Below are 23,935 nucleotides of genomic sequence, written 5' to 3'. Positions count from 1 at the left end.
CACCAAGGCCCCCGCCATCTCTTCCTGCCCCCCCCGCTCACTCCACCCCCCCTCACTCCGTCACTCACTCTCCCCCACCCTCACTTGCTATCAGCAGGCTATGGCAGGGAGTTTGGGTGCAGGAGGGGTTATGGGGTGTGGGCTCTGGCCAGGCGGTTTTATCTAGGGTGGCTCCCAAAAGTGACTTGCATATCTCTCTGGCAGCAGCTCCTAGGCAGGTGGGCCAGGGGGTCTCCACGTACTGCCCCTGCCCACAGGCACCGCCCTCACAGCTCCCATTGGTCGCAGTTCTTGGCCAATGGGAGCTGCGGAGTCAGCACTTGGGGCGGGGGCAGTGCGCAGAGACCCCCCACCTCCTCCCCGGGCTGTAGGGATGTGCCAGCCACTTCTGGAAGCAGCACAGAGCCAGGGCAGGTAGGAAGCCTGCCTTAGCCCTGCTGCGCCGCCGGACTTTTAGCACCTAAAATCTCCTGGTTTGGCTTCAGTAACCTCCATGAGATAGAGTGAGGGGGAGGAGTTGATCAGTGGGTTCCGCGGACCCCCTGAAGTGCCCTCAGGGACCCCCAGGGATCCGCAGACCCCAGTTTGAGAAATGTTGTCCTAGAACACTCAAGGAGCTGATGGAGGAGATAATTGCTAATGGCTCAGATATCTTCTAAAAGTCATGGAAACAGGAGAGATTTCAGAGGACTGAAAAAAGGGCAAATATAGTGCCAATCCATAAAAGGGGAATAAGGACAACCCGGGGAATTACAGACCAGTCAGTTTAACTTTGGTACTGGGTAAGATAATGGAGCAAATAATTAAACAATCAATTTGCAAACACCTAGAAGATAATAAGGTGATAAGTAACAATCAGCATGGATTTGTCAAGAAAAAATTGTTTCAAACCAAACTAATAGCTTTCTTTGACAGGGTAACAAACCTAGTGGATAGGGAGGAAGCAGTAGATGTGGTATATCTTGACTTTAGTAAGGCTTTTGTTACTGTCTTGCATGATTGTCTCATAAACAAACTAGGGAACTACAGGGATCATTGGTCCCCAAACTGTGGGGCGTGCGGAGGAAGGTTTGGTCGGGGGCGGGTGGCAGGGCCCAGGCCAGACCTCATGGGGGGGGGGGGTAGGGAGGGAGCACAACCCTTCCCTGCTCTTCCCCCAGCTCTGCTCCTGGGCCCCATCCACAGCTCTGCTCCCAGCCCCCAGCTCCAGTCCCAGCTCCGCTCTGCCCCCGCCAGCTCTGTCCTCATTCTCTCTCTGCCCCATCCCCAGTTCTGCCCCCAGCTCTGCCTTCAGCCTAAACTCCTCTGCTGAGCCAACTGTGCAGTAATGGAGGGGACGCGTGAACAGATTCCATTACTGATAAGGGGAGGCACAATAAGAAAAGTGTGGGCACCACTGACCTAGATAGAGCTACCATAAGGTGGGTGCATAACTGGTTGGAAAACCATTCCCAGAGAGTAGTTATCAGTGGTTCACAGTAAACCTGGAAGGGCATATTGAATGAGTGTTGAAAGCAAGATACTTACAGAAGTAATTCTTCTGCTCTACTCCATGCTGATCATCAGGCCTCAACTGGAGTATTGTGTCCAGTTCTGTGGGCCGCATTTTGGGAAAGATGTGGATGAATTGGAGAGAGTCCAGAGAACAGCAGCAAAAATGATTAAAGAAAACATGACCTATGAAGGAAGACTGAAAAAAATGGATTTGTTTAGGCTGGAGAAGAAACGATGGGGGGTGGGGGGGAACATAACAGTTTTCAAGTACATAAAATGTTGTTACAAGGAGGAGGAAGAAAAATTGTTCTCTTTAACCTCTGAGGATAGGACAAGAAACAGTGGTCTTAAATTACAGCAAGGGCAGTTTAGGTTGGATATTAGGAAAAACTTCCTAACTGTCAGGGTAGTCAAGCACTGGAATAAATTGCCTAGGGGGTTGTGGAATCTCCATCATTGGAGATTTTTAAGAGCAGATTAGACAAACACCTGTCAGGGATGGTCTAGATAATACTTAGTCTTGCCTTGAGTGCAGGACACTGGACTAGAAGGCCTGGGGGTCCCTTTCAGTCCTCCAATTCTATGATTGTTGGTGTGCTAACAGTTACGATAGTATGCATCTGATGTGACACATAGTTTAAGTCTTGGTAAATTGCTACTGTAATTATATTCTTATACTGCGAGTTATTCACAATATTTGTGTTCTGAAATTCTCACAACTTTTTAAAAGAGCTTTAAAATATATTTAGAACTATTTTTAAAACCTTCACAAATTTTACATATTTGTGCATTAAGATTTGTTAAAACAATGTTATTTTAAGAATTGGCTGAGTAAGGGATGATGCCAATGCAAGTTTTGCATAAGACACCAATGCATACTGTGTAAGAAATTCAGTGAATAGAAAACCATCCCTCTGTCCCGATGTTAGTGGTAGTGATTGCTGTATAACTGTCAGACTCATTGGGTGTTTGTTCGGTTGTCTACTTTTCTTGAAAATTTAATAAAGAAAGATAGAAACAAATCATTTATATTCATTAACTTGAGATTTCTTCAAACCTGTGAAATTCAAGATGTTCTTGGGGAAAAAATGTGTTAATATGCACCATTGTTTTTCACAAAAATATTCTTATTCCTACTGTACAAGGACTGACAATTAGCCTCAGCTTAGCTAGGGAACATCAGATGTCCATGCTAGTTGCTACTGCACTGGACAGAAGTAATTCTTATGCCATGTCTACCATAGCCCATTAGAATGGCAATGCGATTTGGAAAATATCAGTGTTTCTGATGCTGGTGTTGGGGAGACTAAGGGTGTCCAAGAAATCTCTAGAGGTGCCTAAATCTCTGAGCAATGCCCCTGTTTTCCAAGCCGATATTTGGGTACTGCACAGTGGGAAAGCTCTGTCTACGCTCTGCTTTTTCCTGTCCCTGCTCCGCCCCTTTCTCGAGGCCCCACCATGTGCCGCTGCCTGGTGAGTCCCTCCTCTCCTCCACTCCACCCCCTGCCCCAGAAGTCCCTGCCACTCGCTGTGTCGTTTCTCTCCTCCATCCCCCTCCCCCGCAAGGCCCCCACTGCAGGGCCGACTCCAGGCACCAGCCTGGCAAGCAGGTGCTTGGGGCGGCCGCTCCGGAGAGGGGCGGCACGTCCAGCTATTCGGCGGACAGTCCCTCACTCCCGCTCGGAGCGAAGGACCTCCTGCCAAATTGCCGCTGCAGATCACGATCGCGGTGGTTTTTTTTTTTTTTTGGCTGCTTGGGGTGGCCCAAACCCTGGAGCCGGCCCTGCCCCACTGCCCTGAGTCCCTCCTATCCTCCATTCCACCCCACCTTTCCAGAGGTCCCTGCTGCTCGCCGTGTCCCTCCTCTCCTCCAACCCCTCCCATGTGAGAACCCCGCCGTTCACGGCATCCCTCCTCAATGTACCTGCCCCCGTGAGACCTTCCTGCCCACAACTCACCAGGTTCCCCCTCGTTGCCCTCCCCTGCGAACCCCCCCACGTGCTGGGGTGGATAAAAATCAATGATTTTAAAAAAATCTGTTTTTTTTATTTAAATCGGATTTTTTTTTGATAAAATGTTTTTTGAGGAAAAACCTATCTAAAGATAGTTTTAACTAAGATACATTATAGCTCAAAGATCTCTCTTCATGGAATAGGGGTTATAAATTCTAATTCTATAGTATGAGACAATATATTCATGTAATGTTTAAGAAAAGTTTTGTAAATGAGTTTCAATAGTTCATGGATTAGGAACCCAATCTTATGGGGTTCCAGGGGCTTCTGTATAGATTAGTTAGGTTAATCTTTCTATCTACCCAATGGGAATCAGTGCTCAGTCTAGAAGATACGATCAGAGATGCTTAGTTTTGCAGTTCTCAAACTGTGGATTTGTGTCTCCAGAGATAATATGCTTGTTAACAACAAAAATGTTTTAAAATAAATAATATATAGAGGTGAGAAATAACAGGCCTCAACCATATTGTCCCTCTGCAAATTTGTGTACACAGAGTCAATCCCTTACCCTCTCTAAAAGTGCAAAGTTTCAAAAAGTTCAATGAATAGAAGATTGTTGGGGGCGGAATATATCTGGACAAGGAGAAGTCTGGAGATAAATGTGAGAAGGGAAGGACAGGCAGTAGAAACAAAAGTTAAACTGTTTGAGCAGCATATTCCAGAAGTCTTGAGGTCTTTCTGAGTGTAGCTTTCATTGATTTGAGATCTACCATACCATTCTTTCACTAGAAGGGAAAACCTATAATGGCAGCAGGCCATAAAAGAGACCCAGTTTGGCAATATTTTAATGAAGTTCCTCTACTTGTGGGTAAGACAGGCATGCGTGCAAAATGCAAACAGTGCAACAAAGAAATGCAAGGCCTGGTTGGCTGAATGAACAACATCATGAGAAGTGTTCCTTCTCAGGAGGAAGCTGTGTTGAAGATGATGAAAGGAACATGTCTGAACATGCAGGATCTTCAGGTTGGCAAACTTTTTTATTTCATACTTCTTTCTTAAGGACTGCCTGTCTTTCTTCTGGATTATTCTTGAATTCTCATGTTTGAGCAAAACATATAGTTGTCTTAGATGCAGTTGTGATAAAAAATCAATAGCTGAAATTGGCAGATCTTCCTTTTACAATTGCATTGACTTATTTTGTTTAGGAGAATCCATCTTCAACATATAGGATTCTGAAGACTATCCACCTTCAAGATCACATCATTTTCTATAGTTTCAGAGTTATCTGCCAGTGATAGTGTTTCAGTCACATCGTGTATGTCACATAGTCACAGTATATCACCTGTAGCAAAAAGGAAAAAAAAAATCTCCATCATCCAGAAACCAAGCAATTTTTTCATCAATTACCTCTTTTTGTAATCTGCTGGTTTGTGATAAGAACCAGCAGATTACAAAAAGAGGTAATTGATGAAAAAATTGCTTGGTTTGTTTATGCAACAAACTCTCCTTTCCGTATGATTGAGAACCCCACTTCATTAACATGGTTCAGTCATTAAGACCAGGATACAGTCCACCCAACAGAGCAGATATCACAGGCAAATTGCTGGATAAAGTGTATGAAAGAGAAATTGAGCAGTGTGCAAAAGGTCTAGAGGGTGAAATTGTTAACCTGAGTCTTGATGGGTGGAGCAAAGTCCACAATGATCCTGTTGTATGTGCTTGTGTGACAACAGAAGAAGGGAATGTCTTCCTTACAGAAACAATTGATACATCAGGAAATGCACACACAGCAGAATACTTACAAGAAGTAGCAGTAAAAGCTATAACAAACTGTGGGGAAAAAATTCAAATGTCTAGTACGCAGCTTGGTCATAGACAATGCTGCAAATGTATCCAAGATTAGAAGAAATTTAGAAGAGAGTGAAGAGAATCCCAAGCTAATAACATACGGTTGCAGTGCTCATTTGATGTACCTCCTAGCCAAAGACTCCAGTGTTCCAGAAATAAAGGCTAATGTTGTTGAAATTGCAAAATACTTCCGTAACAACCACTTTGCAGCAGCTGCTCTGAAAAAAGTGGGAGGAACCAAGCTAACTCTCCCACGAGACGTGCGATGGAACTCAGTAGTAGACTGTTTTAAGCACTATATCAAGAACTGGCCTAATCTGATGACAGTTTGTGAACAAAATCATGAAAAAATAGATGGCACTGTCACAGCCAAAGTTCTCAACATTGGGCTTAATAGAAATGTTGAACACATGCTGAGTACCCTGAAACCTATTTCTGTAGCCTTGACTGGTGGAAGTCATTTAAGCACTTGGATTCAGAGACTGTTGAAGTGATAATCTCACTTTCAACAGCAGTAGCTCCTTCTGCTGGTGTAGAAAGAATATTTTCTTCCTTTGGACTAATTAATTCCAAATTGAGAAATCGTTTGGGACCTGAAAAAGCAGAAAAGCTTGTTTATCTTTTCCAGATTATGAACAAACAGGAAAAAGAAGGTGAAGACGACTGAATTAGTTGTAGAAGCCAATATTTTAAGTTTCTCATGTTGACCTGGCTGACATAGTCGATTTAATTTTTTTTTTTAATATTTCATTTAACTATTTTAGTTTAAAAACAATTTAAAACAATTTAAAAAAACTTGAATGCTTAACTAAACTCAAAAATTCAAATGCTTGGTTTGTTAAAATATTATATGTTTGCTGTTGAAGAAAAAAAAATCCAGAATACATAACATTGTTCTTTTAGTTAAATAAAACAATTTAAATGTCTGTTTGGTGATGTTCTCCTCCTAATACAGCATGGCAAGAAAATCCTCCAAATATTAATGATTAACCTGTTGAATTGGAGATAGTTCACCTTCCAATGACTTCATAAATACCTGCTTCAATTACCTTTGGTAAATGAAATAACCAAACAGTCATTCATTTTCTGATATAGCTGTAAAACTAATCTGAAAAGTTTTCAAAATAAATCATTGTTTAAAAATGTATCGTGTGTACCTCCTAAAAATGAAACCTACATCTATCTATGAATTGTGAAGAATATGTATTAAGGTTATAACAACCAACAAGAATGCACTTTTATGTAGAAATCCATGATTAAATCGAGTCTTCCTGACTAGTGATTTGAATCATGATTTAAATCAAATCTACCCTGCCGCCTGCCATTCCCCCTCTCTGTTTGCGTATTAATGTTGTAACTGGAGTTAATGTAAATAAAGATTGTCATGCATTAAATATGTTGATCTGATATGTCTAAAAGGGCAATCAAAGCTGAATGATAAGAGCCAGAAATTCCATAGCCACTGAAGAACAACATGATTCAGTATATATAAAGCTTTGCTATTTGCAAACAGTGTCTTGACTTACAATATTGAGAGTTGATTATTTACTTTTACTATTTTCTGAGTTTCCACTGTGAAGAATTTCCCACTCTAGTAATCACAAATTCCTTGTGATATACTGAGTCATGAAATGCCATTTGTAGGGGCTGAATGACCCCTCAGGATTTGACTCCAGGATTTGAACTGTAGCCCATACTGTTAGTGCCAATCCCTGTGACTAATGTCAGCCCTGCAGATTCATTTAAAGATGGGTTCTTGCTCTAATTTTAACTAAAAAATTCAGCTTTCAAAAGGTCAACACTGGCAATATTTTCAGATTAGAAATTTGCTAAACTGGATGATCAACCTATATTGGAATCAGCCCAATTTAGCTGCTGCTATGTCTTTAGGGGGGATCATTTATTGTTTGTTTTGCTTTTGGGGAGATGGTTTATTCCATAAAGATTCATTTTACAATATTATAACAAGTACAGGAAGAGAATGAGATTTTCATCTTCTATTCCAACCCTCCTTTTTTCAATTTGCATATAGGTTTCTCAGATAAATTCCTTTTAGACTTATTTTTTCTATGCTTTATCTCAGTACAAAAGTGATTTATTTTTGTGAAGTTGGATGACCTCTTTTTGACTTAATGTGGGCATGAAAAAAATATATAAATACATTAAGGGGATAAATACCAGGGAGGATGAAGAGCTATTTATATTAAGTGACAGTGTTGGCACAGGAACAAATAGATATAAACTGGCCATTAACAAATTCAGTCTGGAAATTAGAAGAAGGTTTCTAACAATCAGAGTGAGGTTCTAGAACAGCCTGCCAGTAGGAGTTGTGAGGGCAAACAACTTAATGAGTTGTATGAAAGCGTTGGACAAATTTATGAGTGTGATTGTATGATGGGGTTGCTTGTGACAGTGGGGGGCAGTGTTTACCAGCCCTGGGGCTCACTTCTGGTTTGTCTTATGTTCCTAAGGCTCATGCTTCAGAGTTTCAGCCAGCCACAGGCAGGGGTCAGGAAGGGATTCCCTCCTCCCCCAATGTATTCTGAGAGATTTTTTATATCTTTCCTCTGAAGCATCGGGGATGGCCATGGCTGGAGATAGGACACTGGGTGGAGTGAGCCAGGGCTCTGATGTGGCACCAAGAATTCACTCTCTCAGGTATTTGGCTGGCTGTTTTTTGCAGCATGTTCAGTTTCACTCTAACTCATCACTATATGTGCGGTCAGAAAGGAATTTTTCCCCAGGTCAGATTGGCAGGGACATGGGGGGCAGGAGAGGGATTGCCTTCCTGTGCAGCGTGTGGGTGCAGGTTGCTTGCCAGGATTACCTGGGTGTATCTCAGTTAATCACTTCCCTGCCTTTGCAGGGCCTTGAGCACTTGTGCACCTGTGGCACTTAATAGTGTAGTCTCCTGTGGGTCTCATTTTCTTTGATTTCATTTCCATTGTTGTGTTTATTGTGCGGATGCTACGTGGTAGTGGTGGCCTGTGATATACAAGAGGTCAGACTAGATGATTCAGTAGTTCCTTCTGGCCTTAAACTCTGTGACTTTATGAATATACATTTTTGAGTTATGCTATTTAAATGTGCCCAGTATTGGTCCAGTACTTCAACATTCATAAAGGTTTGAAGATAGCAGTTCATTCATGCACGTGCTGCAAGCTGGTGAGCTACCTCAACTCCTGCTAATATTAATAAGCACTGAGGGCTTTAAGCAGCTCCCAGCAGGTACTCAGCATCTTGCAGGAGAGGGCCCTAGAAGAATTAGAATAATGCTTCTATTCTTTCTTTCTTACTGTCTTTTAGATAAGTGTAACTTTAGCGCCCTCGTGGCCAAGATGGAGTCTGCTCTGCAGGCAGCTCTGGCCAAGAGAAGGCGTGCGCAGGAATGCAGCAGGAGAAATCCCTTCCACCCCAGGGGCACCTGTTCCAAACCCCCCAGAGTGAACACACACACCCACAGGAAAAGTACAGTGGATATAACAAGGGAAATATTTATTTACAGAGGGATGAGAGGAGAAAAACAACAAGGGGAAATATAGGGGGAGCAGTAAGACAGGGCTGCATACAAGCCAAGGCCCCACAGGCCCAGTGGTAGCACAGTCTGGAAGGGCAGACACTGAGCAATGTGTCTGCACACAGAGTTCAGAAGTCCTGAGCAAAGTTCCAGTCCAGTGGTGAGCCTTGGGTGCTCCTGGTCGTCTTCGGCGCCAGTGAACTTTCCCCCAACAAACCCCTCCGGTGCCCTCTTCTGCCGCTCTCTGCAAAGCCACACAGAGCGACCAGCTCCCCACTTAACTAGCTAGCAACCTCCCTCCTTGTCCCCAATGCAGAGTCACAAGCCCCAGTACTCACAGCCCCATGCAGCTCTGGGCAGCAGTGATACTGGGTCCAGCTCCGGCCTGTCCTTCTCGGGCAATTCCTCCCTGGCACAGTGCTCCTCCTGGCTCCTGTCCTGGGGTGTCCCCGATCAGCCCTGTCCTTCCCAGGCTTCAGGCAGGTTCTCTGCTGCTTCACTTTTCCAGGGCCTACAGGCTGCCTCTCCCTCTCCCTGGAGCTCCAGCGCTGCCCCCTGGAGTTTCCCTCCTTTTTTCTTACTCTCCCCCTCCCCCTTAGGAAAAAGATTTAAAGGGCCATGCTCTCTAAACCCCAAAGGGGTTACATAAGTCAGTTGAAGATGCCTAAGTTAGAGAGAGCCTTGGTTAAGGATGGATCGTTAAAGATGGCTCTGTTAAGACTATAGTTAAGGATGGCTGAGACAAGGAGGCTTCAGTTAAGGGTGGCTGAGTTAGGCTGCATTTGTTGCTTTCAAAGGGCAAAATAGGATCAGGGTTCGTAAGCTCTGTGGGACCGTAGCCTTCCTTCTGTAGTTCCTAAACTTCAGCCCTGTAGCACTTCATGGAACTTGCAAGTTCCCTGGCATAGTAAACAGAGCCTGTAAACTCAGGAAGAAGAATAGCTCTGGAATTTCTTTCTGTCTTTGGTACCTTTTTCCTCCAGGAATTAAGGGAAAATTAGCATAAATGAAACATTAATGTGGAGAATTCAATAATCCAATAGACAGAACATTTAAAAAATTCAGAGCCAGAATGTGTTCTCGGTTACACTGGTGTAAATCCAGAGTAACTCCATTGATAGTTACCGCAGATTTACACTAATGTAACTAACAAGAGAATCCAGGCCCTGGTTTCTGTATCTCTGATTCATAATGTCCTAAAACAGTCATATTAGACGAACTCCAGTAAATCAGCCCATAGCCTGAACACCCAGGCTGTGCCAAGTGTTTTTGTGCAGAGGTCAGGGAGAACAGAATCACTTCACCTTCACTGCTGTAATCCTGATGCTGCAGTAGCCGTCCATATTGTCTGTGTCTCCATTCTGACAGGACAATGGCCAGTAGAGCCACTTAGTGAAAGATCCTCCAGTTCTATGCTCAGTCCTCCCAGGGCTGACCCTTATTCTGCTCTGACCTGCCTGACAAAGTGCAAGAAACCTGAGTGAAGTGGGGATCTTTCCCACGCAGGATTAAGTGATTGTCCCATATCCTAGCCCACTCTATAAAAATATCATTGTGTTCTTCAAATTAATGACATACTTTAATAAAATATAAGCACTACATTGAGAATACTGCAGTATTTGAGGAATATTACTGTAGCAGGAGGACAAAAAGAAAGATTCTTTACTTTTTCAATTCCTGAATGCTTTTGCTCCATGATCATGTGGTCCCTTGGTTTTGAATCTTCACCCAGTAAGATGAAAATAGTACAGGTCACTCCTAATTTTATGCTAAGTGAAGGAAAATAAAATTCAGTAATATGGTACTCATTTTTACAAACTTAATATTAAATGGCTTAAACAAGGCATTTAAAATGATGCCTTTCACTGGAATAGCTTGCACAGGTAAAATTACTGCCCTGTAACCTTTTAGTTTTCATGTTCATCTTGATATAATATGAATAAAGAAAGAACTCTGTGTGTAGTCAATTGATTCAACGACATGTTCAGTTTTTAAACATTTTAGTGCCAGAAAAACAAAGCTGTCCTTATGATTTTCTTCTGTTTATTTTAAGATAAATATGTTATGAGAGAGAAAATGTGTTGCTTTTCTCTTGTATTCTTTGTTTTCTAATATACCACTAGGAATAATTAATTGTAGAAAAATGTTCTATGCAACAGAGCTCTCTTAATAAATTTGTAAACCAAGATGTTCTACTGCTGCTTGGCTGTCACATACAGGTACATGATGAGTTGCGTTTTGTACTTCCAATGAAATTTACCCAAAAGTAACACTCTATAGCGGGGCTTAAGTGAAAGAATAGCCTGAGATGCCCCTCACAGAGTCTTCCTGAAATTGTCATGTGGGGTAGATGGGGTTTGCTGCTGAGACTTGGTGCAGTGTGTGTGCTCAACACTCAAATTGGGCAACTCCATTTTGATATAGAGGGCACCCTCCCTCATTGACATCCTCTTTAGAAAGTCTAGCATCAGTGGATGCACTAGACCCAAGCCGTCCTTATGCTTGGGCAAACATAAGGACTTCCACTGGAACTGGACATTGCATTTTTGCACCTTCTCTCCTGCTGTCCAAACCTGTGCTGAGGCCAGTCACAATTTAGGCCTTCAGAAATCAGAGATGGAAAAGACCTTTTAGATCATCGATTTGACTTCTCATTATGGCTGTCGGCTGTTAGCTCTCTATTGGCTTTGCAATAGACAAGGGTGTTTTGGTATCGTATGGCTTTATTTGAAAACTTGAAATGGTGGGGCTATTTGGACAGGAAAATTGCCCAACCTGTTTGTCACTTTTTAAATGTATGTGGATCTGAATGAATGATTTTGCTGTTGCTGTTTAAACCATTCAGATACTTGTAGATGGATTTTGTGTCTCCATTTAAAATCATTTGATCAAATTATACACATTATAACTAGTTCTGTTAGGGCCCAATCTTGTATTCCTTGTTCAGGCAAAACTCCAACTGGCGACAAAGGGTCTGAGTAAGGGTTTTGTTTACAGGGCTCTTAATCTTTCTATATAAATCCATCCTTCTTGCCCTTAGTCAATTTTATTGCTCTTTTTTTGAATTCCCTCCGGCTTGTTGACATCTTTCTGGTTCTGAGTGCCCAGAACTGAACGCAATAGTAAAGGATGAGCTTGACTACTTAAACTTTGATGGAAACAGGCAATATTCAGGCTTGTTTTCTTCTGGCGTGCTTCTTCGGTGGCAAAACATTTTTCTACAGTTTTAAGTGATATGAAAACTTGAAGTTAAAACGGTTAGAGCCCCCTGTTCTGTTTTAACTGACAGTACACTTTGAAGGAGGTGCTGCTTCCCCCTCAACCACTAAATGTGACAATAATGATGTCTATTATGTAGACATAGTAACTATTATGAAAGTGCAGGAGAACAGAGGTACAGAAGGAAAGTCTATGGAGTGGGATGGAAGGACAGCAACTGGGTTAAACAGAAGTATTCCAACAGATATCTTTTGAGAAGAGAAACAACAAACCATTTGTCAGTTCAATGAACATGAAAAATAGCTTACTGTGATAGGGTGCTTGGAGGGCAGGGTGATCTAGTGGTCAGTGCATCTGACCTCCAACCCCTTGTCTCTGTCAGGGGATAGCAGCAGTGCCTGGTTCCTGACCCCAGGACAGGAGTGTTTGGTCCTCCCTCCTACATCTGGTCCTTTGCCCATAAGTGGGGTGTGGGAAGTAACACTGGCAGGTTCCTTCCCATAACCAAAATCTAGTGCCCTGGGCTACTTCCTACTTATGTGCTCCTTCAATTTTGGGGCATAGTCCAAACAGTCAGTAGCTTCACAAAGTCCAAATGAGCAGTTCCTGAAAGGCCCAAAGTGGATGATGGTTGGAGAAGGCACTGCCTGGGGCCCTACCTGCTCTGTGGTCCCCTCTCAGGCTCCACCTTCTGTCTGGTTTCCTGGAGAAGGATTCTTCTCTCCTGTAGCCTGTCCACCACCCCTTGCCTGGGCTTCTGAGCCCCTTAACCTGCTTCTCTAGCTGGACCATGTTTGGCAGGCGTGTAGGAGCAGCACTACATGGGCTGATATTCACTTTTAACTCAGGCACAGTGTGGGGTTTGTGTATCCATCACATTTACACTTTGATAGTGAAAGTGTCATACACAAAGATACGTGCAGAAACTACCGTGACATTAGACAATCCATTTAGCAAAAGGCTTGCTCTTCCCATTTGAAGGAAAGTGAAATAATAACGAAGTTGTGCCCCAAAAATTATTCGGTATCTACCCAGCAACAAATATTATATTTATCCTTTCCCTTAAGGAGGAAACCTAATGTTGTTTGAACTACCACATATAGAGCTTGCCCTACTCAATCTTTGCACAAAGACTATAACTAGATCACATATGGAACTGGTTGAAACTTGGGGATTTTGGTTTGTCTTAAGTTTTGGTATTTTTGAATTTACTTTTGTTCCAATGGTACTTGCTTGTGTTTCAGCAAAAGTTAGATTTCATGAAACTATTTTGTTGGAAAATTGCCAATTATCTCTAATCACATATCATAGCTCCAGAACAGAAACCTGTGTTTGCACTGTAACTGTTGTTGTTATTATTTTAAATGTTGAGTCTTTGTCCATTCCTGACTTCTCTACCCAAGCAAAATTTCTGTTGCTAACAACTGCAGATATCTTTTGAATACATAAGAATATCATGATCAGGTAAATGGCTTCTAAGGATCAGATCCTCCGCTAGTGTAAATGAGTACAGCTCCTGGTGCTGCACATCAATGGAGCTACACCCATTTATGCCAATTGAGGACCTGGCCCTAACTTTGATTTTTAAGGATTTGTGTATATATGTGAGTAAATTCAGCAGACTTGAATCTTGGTTGCTTCGTTCCTTGTGTGGCCATTCACACCTGCACAAGGTGGGTCCGCATCTGCTGTCAAATCAGAATGGTACCAATATTGCACAGGTGTAAAGACTGAAAGGTGCAAGGCAGAGGTGAATCAAAGTAATGGGGTACTATCAGTTTTTGAAGTTTTTTAGTTAAATCATTGAGGATTTTGTCATTTTTCCCTCTGTCAAAATCTGAAGACCACACATACTGCCATAGGTATGGCAGATTTATAGAAAAAATAACTCAGTGGTTTTTATTGACTGACTGAAGTTTAACTCTTTCAATACTTATTAGAAATATTTTGGGAAATATTTGAGAAATTTCAAGAGTAAGTAAAATTTATAATTTAAAAAAGACTGGTTAGTGTTGCAGAACACTCAATAATTAGACACTGAGATTTAGTTAGACTTTTCTTTCATAACTAGAGCGGGTGGAGTAACTTGTAATAGTTTCTTCCTATAAGTGCTGAGTTTAGATGAATTATGTTAATAGGTTATTTGATGTGATGGTGACCATAGGTAGGGACTCATGATGCATTCTTGTTAGTTAGAGGGTTGTTTTCATGCAGTTGGAATACACAGTTAGATAGGTCCTGGTAAGATTTGTTGATTTTAATGAAACGTGCTTAAGTTCATCCAGTTTCATGTGGTTTGGATTTGAACAAAACTTTGGATCCATAAAACTAAAAAGTGAACCCAGCACAGAATCTTGCTACCCAGAACTGTGGTTTTTGCATAGCCTAGATTACAGTATCTCGGGGAAGTGGATTTGTCTCTCTCTCTCACCCCCCCTTCTCCCAGGAACCAACTCCAGAAACCCCTTGGTCCCAGCCCAGAGCATCTTCCTACTCCTCATCCCCACCCCCAACCAGAGTCATCACCCCCTCCCGCACCCCAACCCCAGTTCAGTGAGCATTCATGGCCTGCCACACAATTTCTATTCCCAGATGTGGCCCTCAGGCCCAAAAGTTTGCCCAGCCCTGGTCTAGATAGTACTTAGTCCTGCCTTGAGTGCAAGGGACTGGACTGGATGACCTCTCGAGGTCCCTTCCAGGCCAATGAGTCTATGGCCCCTGCGGTCTCTGCTTAGCCTCTCTAGGTGCTATTCAGGAATTAGCGCTTTGAGTGCCTCAGAGAGAAGCCACAATCTGGGCCCAGCCTCCAACTGCTGACAACTGGCCTGGAAAGAGCAGGCCCGCTAATGGGGGAAGGGCCCAATCCTGCCCCTCCCGTGGCAGCAGAAAGATGCCCTCAAACCCCCTGCTCCCACTGAGCCACCCCGCTGCTCTAGAGAACCACCATCCGGACTCTACCAACGTATCACAGAAAGGGGGGGCAAAGGGGCAGAAACACTTTCCGCGGAGGGAGTCCCAGCTCCGTTCCGAAGGGGGCAGTTGCGAGGTGGGATACATGAGCAGCACCTCCCCCCCCGGGGAGAGAGGAGAATGGTAGAGTCTGAATTTAAATGAAACGGTCCCTGGAGCTACGGTCCCCCTCCCCCCAGTCTCTGCGTTGGCAACAGGTGGGGCCTATGGGCGGGCCCGCGTGCCCGCCCCGCCCGGCCGGAGGGAGACTCGCCGCGGCAGAGATTTGGGGCAGGCGGGGTGAAGGCTGCTCTCAGACAGCTGCTGCCGGTGCGTGGGGAGCTGTCTGCCCCCGGTGGAGCGCGGAGAGGCGGGTAAGGGAGGGCGGGCGCGAGCCCCAAGGGGAGCAGGGCGCAGCTCCCCCTCCTGTCCCCGGCCGGCTGTAACTCCCGGGGTCTGCCCCTCGCCCGCTGTGGGGGTAGCGGGACTGTTACTCCGCGGCCCCCTGCCCGGGTAGGGGAGCATCCGCTGTGCCGTGGGCACCTGCCATAGGTGCTGCCCGGGGACCCTGCGCCCGCTCGCCCTCAGCGCGTTCGCCCTGGGCGTTGGGCGGCACGGGGGGCCCCTGTGCCGTCAGCCGGGGCCCTGCTCGTGCGGGTCGGAGTTTCCTTAACTCCTGTTTCCGCGGCGTGGCTGCCGCGCCGAGGGGCCCCTCTACGGCTTGAGGGCGCGCCCCTGGCCGGCGGTGCCGTTCTGCCGTAAGGCGGGGTAGTGTCTAACGCCGAGCCCGCTCCGGGGGGAGCGTTTCCCTCGTCCCCCAAACCCCTGCACGGAGTGCGGTGTCCCTCTGCTGCTGCTGGGCCAAGCAGATGCCCTCGTGGAGCTGAGTGTTACCCAGGAGATGGCATTGCACAGGGTCCCGCTTGCCAGTTATCCTAGCATCTTCCAGGCGAGCCTGGGGACGCGAGCAGGGGAAATCCTGGGTCGGGGTGGGGTTGTAAGTAGCGTTGTAATGGTAACACTGGGAATTCCGCCTGTTCTTTATATATGTCTCTTTCTATCTGTGCTGTCTCCTGACGTGCTTCACTCATTTTAGCCTCTAGCCTGTGTCTTCCTTGGGCTTGTCTTCACTGGGGGGTTCCAGAGAAATCTTTCACTGTTGCCTAGAAAAGGTGGGAGTGCTAACTGGCTACAGCTGACACTTTTTCCACCCTGTTGTATGTATGGGCTTTGAGCAGGGTCAGACAGCACTGTGGTGGTAAGGCTAGTACTGGTGGACCTGTGCTTAAGAGTGATAGTAGGGAGGCCTCCCTAAAATCCTCAGTACCAATATAGCTCAACAGAGCTGCATACAAAATACTTTTCTTGTATCTGTTACATAAATGTGTTAATCTAAAGCATAGTACAAGCATTAGTTATTAAATAAAATATATAACTGCTAATAAAGTGAATTCTATGAACCCACTTGAAAATTCATTCTGGTTCAAGAGTTCACTAGTTTCAGCAATACTCCTTATAATTAAGGGGGAAGACTTCTTGAACAGGTGACCTCTCTAGAATTTGTATTTCCCTCTTTAAATGTAGGGAATGTTGCTGGAACCTGAGGTCTCTAAAACTGGAATGGATTTCTTAAGTATGCCTAAACTTTGAGCTGTGACTTTCATGGGCTACAACTCATTTATTGTACTAATCTTTTTCTTCTTTTCCTGTACACAGATGAGTAAAACTGGGAAACTAGAAACTATACTATCAGAAATTTTATCTTCTGTATTCACAGCTGATAAAAGGTGGATATAATTTTGTTTTAAAAAATCAGTGGGTATATCTGTGTACTGCTGCATTACCGATTATAAGATTAACATGTAAAAAAGCTATAGTATGTTGACTATGACACAGTCTAATAATTGGTAATTGTGATAACTGTATTGCTTGTACTGTGCAGTCTGCTGGAAATTATAGCTGTACGTACTAGGTAACTTGTTCTCCTGAACTCCTATTAAAAGCATAGCTTTATGAGTAATGGTGCTAAACTTTGTTATACCAATTAGCCAATATGGCATCTGTAAATGCTGCTTTTTCTGTATGGTATAACTGGAGATGCAGTAGAGTAAAGACAAGTACAGTACTTGATGAAATGTTTAGCACTCAGAATAAGTGTGACTAATAAGTGACTTAGTATAAAGTAGTAATGGATTGCTGCTTTGTTTATATTATGGAACAAAAGACATCCATTCTATGATATGGAGAAGTGTATTCAGTCAAGCCAAATCCTTCAAAATGCTTGGTGCTGTTCATGCTGTTTTGAATACCTTCAACTCCCACTGAAGTCATATAACCTTTCTGAAACCTGAGTTTCAAGTGATTGTCCACATGGATTCCACTCTTGGTGTGCATAAGATCTGATTCTTTTTGGCTAGCAACGTCTCCTGGGGTTGTGCCTGTGCCTAAGATGCCTTGGTGCCCATCTTCACCACCTACCCGAGAACATAAAGGGCACAGCGGGCCCAACCATCATTTGGTTCCTTTTTGCCAAGTATAGCAGTGGGACAGAACCCACGTAGTGTCTGCTTACTCTGCGTGCTGTGCAATTTCTCGGTTAGCATAGTATTCCTTTGTTTTTACAGTCACTGGCACATAAAAAGATAATAAATTATGGGATACCCCTAGTACTAGAACTCTAGCTGCTATGTCAGAAACAAAGTCTTTGGGATTTAAAACTTAACACTTTTGCAAGGTGGCTATCCCGCACAATGATGGGTACTCGATGCCTCTATTCCTTTGGTGAGTGATACATTCCTAACAGATACTTGACAGATCTGTTGATCTGTTGCTGTTTCTCCAAGAGGACACAGAAGGCAAGAGGCAGGCCTGCCTTCAATTTTTTCGTCTGGAGTGCTTGATGAGAGCCTCCTTGGGCTTGCGGGGGGAGGGGAGAGATTCCCACTAGGCCTGAACAGTCTTCTTTGGCTAATGCTCCTGTGAATTGTGAGGTACTGGGCTCACTCGTCATTGAAAAGATGGAACCCTTCAGATACTGAGACTGGGAGAGCAGCCAGACCTCTTCCACCCAGTTGTCAGAAAGGGGTAAGAAGGAACATTTTTCCCGGAGAGCACAGATATAGGACACCCTCTCTGGTTCTGACTAGACAGAGACAGAAAGCTCACCAACTGTTGTTACTTGTGTTGTTCAGACAGACCAGATCTGGGCCACAAACTATTTTTTTAGCTCATGTCTTGGCACTGGCTGGTGTCCAGGTACCCACAGTATTCCCTGAAACTTGAGTCTTCACTTCTCTTGGTACTGCTTCCTTGGGGCTGATATTGATATGGACACATTTGGAATGGATAACCTTGGTGCCCTTGACACTGTCTATCTCCACAATGCAGATGTTTCTGGAACAGACTTTCTTGGTATCCAAGATGTCCTATGTATTGATTATTTCATGATCACACAACTGAAGACATTTTTTTCCTTCGTACCACTCACTAATACTGGTGATGAGCTCTCCTGCTCAGGTTATGGGAGAATTCAAGAGAACCATACAGCACTGTAGATGGGGTAGCTCCCCTGTTTAGTTTTTTTTTTTTTTCCCCCAGGAAGGTTTTCTCTCAGTCTCCAGATGCACATTTTGAATTATCAAGTACTTCTATCAAAATATAACTATCCAAAGGGGGACAGGGTGTCACAATTCATAGAGAAGTGACCACAAAATGAAAGGGAAGGACTAAGGTCTCTGGCATCTGAAGGGTCGTTAGTGTTCCAAACATTTGTGCAGGCTGCTTTAGACACCTGCTATGGCAGCCTATGCAGTGGCCACTTTCATTGTGATGTGGGCTTCATGGTGCCCATTTTCGAGAATACTACAGGGGGTCCAAATGACACTTGAGAACCTCCTGTTTGAAGATTTTGACTTAGTTAACATTAGAACTGGTGAAGCCATGAAGGATTTGAGAGCTCCACTCCTTGGATGTATACAAATCAGCCACCCGGAGGAGGCAGGACAGACCTGCAAAACTTTGCTAGGCAGAGCCCCTCTACCTCTTGTTCCAATGACCTCTTAGGTTTTAAAAATTGAAGATGCTGCAGAGGTTCAAATGCAGGAGGCATTTTGCCTCTTCTTTGCTGCCTACTTCATCTACCTTATGGCGGCAAGTTAGATGCCATTGTTGAGAGCCAATCAGAACCATTACTGGATGTGTACCCCTTTCCGCCCCCCTTTTGGAAACCACCTCTTATTTTCAGGAGGGCTGAAACCAGCTGACCTCTGAACAGCGGGTCCTGGTAATCACAAACAAAAGGATATCACTGCTCTACAGCCAAAATGCTTCTGAAATAAATGTAGTCAAACTTTACTAATTCTGGGTCACTGAGAACGAAAATGATGCTTAAAATTGTTGATTGGCTCTAGTTTTCAAGATATGCTATTGGGTCAGTATATACGACCCTTGACTTGGGAATGGCGGAGGATAAGTGAGTTATAAAGGGAAGGGATCTCAATTTAAACCAGAAATGACTAAAATACATCTTTGACTGGATCTATGAATAAATCTATGACTGGGTTTGGACAGTACTTGCTTTTTAGGCAAAACAATGAATGATGCAATCTGAAGCTAGTATTGCGTCATACATGATATGAATTGCATCATGTTATTCTTAGACGTCATGGATGATGCAATCATAACGAAGCTTACATCACTCTGCTGAACAAATTGCCCTATATCAGCTCTAGAAATCATACAGTGTCGTGCTCTCTTATTTGTCAGTGTTTGATTTTGCAAAGGGACACATTTCTGTTTAGCCAAAGTGAGCAGAGATGCCTCGTACTTGTGTGAACAGTGCAGATAACTTCTGCTATGTTTGTGGTGAAGTGACTTTTGCATCACAAAAGCGCAGTATAACCACTATGGTTAAGAAAGCCTATCACCTTTATTTTGGCTGCAAAATTGGAGATCAGGACAAGAGGTGGGCCCCACACATATGCTGCAACACTTGTGCAACAAATCTTCGCCAGTGGTTGAACAGGAAAAGGAAATCTATGCCTTTTGCAGTGCCAATGATTTGGAGAGAGCAAACAGATCATACCAGCAATTGTTACTTCTGCATGGTGCCTCCAGTTGGGAAAGGTGTGTCAAAGAAGAAAAAGTGGACTGTGCATTATCCAAACATTCCATCAGCTATACGCCCAGTACCCCACGGAGAAGGACTGCCGGTTCCTGATGCACCAGAATCATTCTCACTTGAGTCAGACGAGGAAGAGGATGAAACTTCTGGTCCTGAACCATCAATGTCACAGGACCCACATTTTCTCCCATCCTCCTCCTCTGAACCACACCTCATAACACAAGGTGAACTGAATGACCTTGTCAGGGATTTGGAACTACCCAAGAGTAAGGCAGAGCTGTTGGGCTCCAGACTACAGCAGTGGAATCTCCTGGTAGGTGATGTTAGGGTTTCCATGTTCCGTGACCGTCAAAAGGATCTTGTCCCATTCTTCTTCATGGAAGGTGATCTTGTAGCCTGCAACAACATCGATGGTGTGACGGCAACCCTCAACATCCTTCACGATCCAGATGAGTGGAGACTGTTCATTGATTCATCGAAGACGAGTCTTAAAGCTGTTTTACTGCATAATGGCAATGTTTTTCCATCAATTCCAGTTGGTCATGCAGTCCATATGAAGGAAACCTATGACAACATGAAACAACTTTTGAGGTGCATAAACTATGACCAACATCAGTGGCAGCTTTGTGACGATTTGAAGGTTGTTGCTCTCTTGCTTGGTCTGCAGACTGGATACACAAAGTACTGCTGTTTTCTCTGCGAATGGGATAGTCGTGCAAGAGATTCCCACTACATCAAGAAAGATTGGCCACTCCGACAGTCATTGGAGCCTGGGAGGAAAAGTGTTCAGCATCTACCACTTGTTGAATCAAGGAAGATTTTGTTACCACCCTTACACATCAAGCTGGGTCTGATGATGAACTTTGTCAAGGCCATTGACAAAACACAAGCAGCTTTCAAGTACCTCCGTGGAAAATTTCCAAGGTTAAGTGAAGCTATGATAAAGGAAGGTGTCTTTGTTGGTCCTCAGATTAGTGAACTTCTTCGAGATGATGCATTTGACCATGCACTGCGTGGTAAGGAAAAGACTGCATGGAAAGCCTTCCAGTTAGTGGCAATAAATTTTCTCGGAAACAACAAGGCAGACAACTACAGGTCGTTGGTGGAAAACCTCCTCAAGGCATACAAAAGCCTTGGTTGCAACATGTCACTAAAGATACATTTTTTGCACTCTCAGCTAGATTTTTTTTTTCCACCGAACTGCGGAGCAGTGAGCGACGAGCACGGCGAGCGATTTCACCAGGACATTGCAACAATGGAGAAACGCTATCAGGGCAAATGGAGCCCATCAATGCTTGCAGACTATTGCTGGACAGTGACAAGAGATGCTCCATTTAATGAATACAAGAGACAAGCCAAGAAGCGCCGAGTAGACACTGAATAGGACTAAACTATGTACAGAATAGTTTTTTGCCTTTTGTTTCATAATTTTTATTTATATAACCCTTTTGCTGATTTTTAAAGTGTTACATAAACAGGACAGGTGAAATATTATCATGTAAAGCCACCATAAACACATGAAAAGACCTAGGTTTACAATTTATGATTAAAACTCTACTATCTACACAATATACATAGACATAAAATGTAAAATCTTAAAATCTTAAACAGTAGCCAATCAGTTGTTTTAATTGTCATATTTGAATTCAGCACATCAAAATACATAATAAATAGCACATTTTATCTCTGAAGCAGATGACTTCTCAAAAATTGTAGACCAGTGTATTCTGTACAATTCCAGGCACTTCCTACCCACACCTTCCTTTTCCCATGCCGTTTCAGGGGCTCTTTTAATGAGATAATGTTGAAACTAGAGGTAAAGTCCTTTCTGCAACCCAGAGCAGTGGATGAAGAGTCCCTGGAATTCAGAGGCAAGAGGTTCTACTTTTTATTTTGAAAGCAGAAAGGGGCTGGCATCCTATTCTAGACTTCAGATGTCTCAACAAATTTCAGGCTTAAAATGTTGACTGGGGCTTCAGTTATTTCTCATGATTGGTTGGCTGCTATTTGCCTTCAGGATTTGTATTTCCACCTGTCCATATGTCCAGTATACAGAAAATACCTCAGACATGAAGTAGGGGACTTGTGCTCCCAATACAGGGTTCTGCCTTTTGGTCTCTCCCTGGCACTTAGTATTCACCATAGGTGCCAACTCCGTGGGTGCTGGAGCACCCACAGGGAAAAAATGATGGGTGCTGAGCACCCACTGGCAGCCCCCCTATCAGAACCCCTCTCCCAGTGCTTTCTGCCCGCTGTCAGGCCACACCAAGCCAATCAGTGCCTTCCCTCTTTCCCCATACCTCCCGCCCGCTACAATCAGCGGTTTCATGACATGCGGGCGGCTCTGGAGGGAAAGGGGAGGAGCGAGGACATGGCACGCTTGGGGGAGGAGGTTGGGTGGGGAGAGGCGGGGCGGGGCCTGGGTCAGAGGCGGGGGTCAAGCTCCCCCCTCTACCTCCCCCTCCCCTGCACTTTGGAAAGTCGGTGCCTGTGGTATTCACCAAGTATTTAGTGGTCATCAAAGCCCATTTAGCAAGACACAATATTCAGTTATACCCATACATTGATGACTGGCTGATCTGGTGAATATCTTCCAAAAAGGCAACACTCCATTCATGAGATCCGACAGCTCTGTACCACAATGGGGCTCAAGATCAGCAGAGAGAAATCCACACTTTTATTGACTCAAAGTATATCATTCATAGGTGCTGTGTTAGAGTTGAGGTCAACAGGAGTATATAGATCATGTGGGGAAGGAGTCTAAATCATAGTCGGATAGTAAGTCTCTTCGATGATCTGCAAGCTCAACCTGAGATGTCTGTAAGAGCATGTCTGAGATTTGTAGGTCATGTGTTCTGCACCAATGTTGCACAGCATGGCAGACTTCTAGACTTCACCTATACTCTATACAAAGTGGTTGCAATCAGTATACAGTAACGCCTCACTTAATGTCATCCTGGTTAATGTTTTATTGTTATGTCACTGATCATTTAGAGAACATGCTCGTTTAAAGTTGCGCGATGCTCCTGTGACAGCGTACCCCTTAAGGCTTTATGGGTGGGTGTTTACAAATGTATGTATGATATAACTGAAATATGTTTTGTGCTGCCTGTGACATGGTCTACTATATCTATTAATCCTTTGTACATATATACCATTTTCTACTTGAGGTTAAGAATATGGGCTGTATGCTTGCTTGATTTCTAAGTAAGCTTGGTGAGGCATTTGGTCAGCTTCTTTAGGAAGGAATTTGCCAGGTTAAGTACCTGATCGGGAAACACTTGGGGAACAATGCATCTTGGAATGCTCCAATCCACATAAGAAGTCTTCCTGGAGACATGCAAGATACCATGTGGACAATGGCGTCGGCCTGTAAAGACTGAGTCATGCAGGGGCATGTGACTTGCCCAGGTGACTCCAAAACTCCATCTTGGAGCTGGACTTTGCATAGGAGGGAGGTCTCCTCCCACAAGAGAGAGTCTATTTAAACCTGGGGGAGACCCCTCCATTTTGTCTTCAGCTGGCTAAAGAAGGAGCCTCTCCACCCCCCCAGGATGCTCGAAGGAAACTGAAACAAAAGACAGTAACTACAGGGGTTGTGAGAGATTGCTGGACCCAGGCTAAAGGGAGATTAGCCTGTAAAAGGGAGCACTCTGGAACTGGTGAGGAACTTATCTGTATTTAGTTTGATTAGGCATAGATTTGCGCATTTTATTTTATTTTGCTTGTGACTTACTTTGTTCTGTCTGTTACTACTTTGAACCACTTAAATCCTACTGTCTGTATTTAATAAAATCACTTTTTATTTAGTAATTTACTCAGAGTATGTATTAA

At 43.9% G+C, this 23,935-nt stretch overlaps 1 protein-coding gene across 1 annotated transcript in view; it reads left to right on the top strand.

The window, feature by feature from the left end:
* The first annotated feature begins 15,289 nt into the window (after positions 1 to 15,289).
* The window catches only part of NSUN7 (NOP2/Sun RNA methyltransferase family member 7), a 61,746-nt gene continuing 53,100 nt past the window's right edge, over positions 15,290 to 23,935 (top strand). Inside the window, exons 1-2 of the mRNA XM_024211704.1 lie at positions 15,290 to 15,353; positions 16,696 to 16,766. The gene's annotated coding sequence lies outside the window, so the exon portion shown is untranslated. The remainder of the gene's footprint in view (positions 15,354 to 16,695; positions 16,767 to 23,935) is intronic.

The sequence above is a fragment of the Terrapene carolina genome, unplaced genomic scaffold (genome assembly GCF_002925995.2).
Source record: "Terrapene carolina triunguis isolate 2854851 unplaced genomic scaffold, T_m_triunguis-2.0 Scaffold66, whole genome shotgun sequence".
Taxonomy (NCBI): domain Eukaryota; kingdom Metazoa; phylum Chordata; order Testudines; family Emydidae; genus Terrapene; species Terrapene triunguis.
This window is presented reverse-complemented; position numbering and strand designations above follow the sequence as displayed.